The following is a 3,796-nucleotide window of genomic DNA, read 5'->3' on the forward strand; positions in this document are numbered from 1 at the left end:
AGGAAAATTTCAGCTTTTATTAAAGGAAAGGAAAAAAATGTACTCCAAAGTCTTATGTTTGTGGAAAAAAGCTTGGAGGCATGAAGACAGTGTAGCCTAAAGGTTTGAAATCAGAAAGCATATTGATGTTACTTGACGTTTTAAGTCTCTTGAGAATAAAAGATTTTTGTTTGCTAGTATTTGAAAATAAGAATAAAACCTGCCTTCATTGCAATAACTGGCACAACTCCCATTGATTTTACCAGGCCCTAGATTTCTCACCTCTCTTTTTGGTCTTATGCAATTGCTAAGAAATTCTTAAAGTTCTGGTTTTCGCTATTTTTCTTTTTTAGAAAGAAATATGAAATCCAGCATTGAACAGCACAAATGGAGAATCAAAATGACATGCAGCACAGAGCCAGCCTTGCTGTCTTCCTGAAAAATATAAGCCTTTGGCATTGCAGAGGTTTGTTATGGAGAATTTTACTATCGCAAGCAGCAGCAGTAGCACATTTTGAATTTAGGTCAACAGATATTTGTCAACGTCCTTAACAATTACATGAATGCTATCCTGAAACAATTCATCTTGTATCTCATCATTTACTATGGTACTCCTCTACAGTACTAGTCATGGGTGATTTTGAGCTGGATTTTGTGCTAAGAGGTTTCTTCTTATTTCTGTAACAACTGCTATCCTCAAACATATCCTATTTGTCATGATTCTTAAACTGCAGCTTCTTAAATCAAGAGATTTGATACAGCAAATCCTACTATCTTCCCGTGATTTTCTTTTAATTGGGTCTGAAAGTGATGGAAATCCAGCGTGATCACATTAAGCTAAAGCATGTCTTGGCTTGCATTGGTATAAAAAGGAGTAAGATTGTCTTTCCATGTATGAACCAGCAACCTGTATTTTGTTGATGGAAACAGAATTGGTGGTATCTGTTCACTTACTATCACATGAAGCAGATGGGAAATTAGAAGTAATAGCCAAATGCCTTGACTCTCCCTGGGAATGTGGCAAAGATAAAATAGCTAACAGCATTGTGAGTATTGTAATTTGCTCCTGGAAAAAGTCAGCAGCATTTTATTTCTCACCTATGAGGAAGTGGGAGCATGACATTCTGCTTTAGAAGACATTTCCTGGTTATCAATTAAAAAAAAAAAAAAGAGCCAGAGCCAAAATTTTCTGATATAAACATTTTTGTTGCTTAAGAAAACAATGAAAACTTAATTTCAAACTAGAATATTTGCTGAATTTTAAAACCAAAATATTATTATTACAACAAATTGACTTTTTTAAGAAAAACTGAGATTCTTCCCAAAGCACTTTTAATCAGAGATTATATTAACATCAAATGTAAATGTGTTTGAATCCCCACTTCTGTGAACTATTTTGTAGGTTAGTCAGTGACAATCTTGTCAACCACATGGAGACGTATTTCTACTTGTGGTCAATAAGCACTGTGGTATCTGTAGGTGGAGTCTGTACCTGTGTTATCTAGCATGAGAAGGGACTGCACAGTGCTTCAGGGCTTAAATTATAAAGGGAATAACAGTTGTGGTTTGACCAAAATAAGCTCGTATTAAAACACCTATAACCAGCCTTTAACTGTTTTAATTGGTGGAATTTTCTATGTGAGAATGTTGTTTATAGAAGTAAAATCTTGATGCATTTACAAAGGAAATGTTATTGCAATATGCATCACAACCTCATGACCAATGCTAATCGTACATAGATATTCCAAGAAAAAAAAATACACAGAGAGTCTGTTCTCCCCCAAACACAGTTTTCAAAATAATAAAGCAGAATAAACCCCAAAAATACGGGGGCAAATACGGGGTCAGGCAGCTGCCAGAACCTCTTGGTTTGTGCTCTGAGATATAACGTGCCACTAAGCCTATGTTCTTCTACTTACCCATCAACAATGCATCCCAGTGAGATAAACCACACATGGACAGCCAAGCAGAAGAATGGAGAGCCCACACAATCAGGGCTTTGAACGTGGGCACTTAACAGAAACAACCTTTGGGCAGGTATTTTCCACTTGTCAGAACAAATTGGTAATGAATTACAAACCAATTTCATCAGGATAATCTTTTCAGTAGCTTTCAGGTTTGATAGTTTCCAGGGCTGAGGGCCTTAGAGAATATTTTAATAGAGACAGCAGCTGTTGACGTTGCCTGGTTGTTCTTTCCTCCCATTCATTCTGGCTTATAAAAAGACCAGACGATGCTAATGCTTAGTGTTCACAAAGGTTAACCAGCTCCTTGCTATACTACTACTACTAAGTAGGCAGTTAATATTCACACTTTACACAAGAAAACTTAAGTAAACTATCTGTGCTATCACAATACCTTGCTACATGCTGTACGGGTCAAAGTTGAAGAGTGATGTTATGCCACAGACTGTGGTAGAAGGACAGAAGTGAGACCACCCTTCTGACCCCAAATACTACCTGCACAGGCTGGTGTATGTGCCCTATCAGCCTCACATCCTTTGTGTGCTTGTACCTCCTGCATGTGGCATAGCTGTACCCTGGCACAGGGCACGGTATATGCTCCAAGGGAAAGATTTTATTTTTTTTTCTTCTGGGTAAGCACAGCCCTACCTAATATCATGGGTAGACTGCTCCAGAGTGTGGATTTGGGATGAAGCCGAAGAGCTGGCTTCTGGCTACAGGTTTACAGGCTTGTCAGTTACCTTACATACCACCCACTTGGGAATCCCACACCTAACTGATCTTGAGGAAAGTTAAATACCCACAGGAGGTTGAGGGAGAAAAAAAATAATTAGCTTGGTATTTAGATAGAGAGAGAAAAAAAAATACTATTTTGAGGTAATAAGCTCCTGTGAGAAGTAGAGTATTTGTCAGGTAAAGACAGAAAAAGTAGGTAATGCTGAACTTCAGTATTTTGGATAAAGAAGGGGGAAAGGGCTATGTCTAAGGGTATAGCATGAAGCAGGATTAGTCTACGATGGCACAGAAAAATGAAAGGAAGAGAAGACTTACATGCTCTATCTCTGATTTAAGGGATGACTTTCTCGTGCAGGGAGACAATGAGCTGTGGAGATGCTTCCTTTGAGCGAGGCTGGTCGCTCAATAGCGCAAGTCTACTAAGCAGCCTTAGCGGGGTTGCTAGTGAGCTGAAGAATGGTGCGGGGAAATACATACATACCACCAGAGGCTCGGCCTTCACGTGGCCTTGGCTGCATTGGCATGGTTTTGTCTTCCTCTGTCCCTGGTGTGGGACGTGCCAAAGCTAATGTGACCTGTGATGGAGGTCTGTCTAGGTGACGGTCCCTTCAGGTCAGCGTCTCGGCCTGGGGGGAAGCTGCCTGTCATCTGCTGCGTGGATGTGGCTGTTTTGGGATGCCCTGTGCCGCAGGAGGCTCAGCAAAGGAGCGGAGCTAGGCATGGAGCTGCGGTGGGGGTTCAAGCGTTGCTTTTCTGCTGTTGTGGACTTCTGTTGATGGGAAGGAGGATGACAAGGAGCCGGCTCTACTTGGAGACAAAAGGCGGCAAGGAGAGGGCCTGCAGGCACGTGAAGCCGGGTGGCATTTGGGTGAGCAGAAATGAGGATCTGGAACAGTTACAATAACCGTGGGTCCAAGGCAACAGCCCGAAGGCGGTCGCTTTCTCTCCCCCGGTTCCACTGCCAAGTTTCCCTCAGCGCCGTGAGCTCAGCCCCCGGACCCGCCCGGGCACGGACGCGCCTCCTGTGAGGACCCGCCGGACCGCGGCCCCGGGACACCGGCCGCCGCTCAGGAAAACCTGGCGCTGAACCACCGGTTCGTGTGGGAGAGGTTTCCCTT

Source organism: Charadrius vociferus, unplaced genomic scaffold (genome assembly GCF_000708025.1).
Source record: "Charadrius vociferus isolate BGI_N301 unplaced genomic scaffold, ASM70802v2 scaffold118, whole genome shotgun sequence".
NCBI classification, from domain to species: Eukaryota; Metazoa; Chordata; class Aves; order Charadriiformes; family Charadriidae; genus Charadrius; species Charadrius vociferus.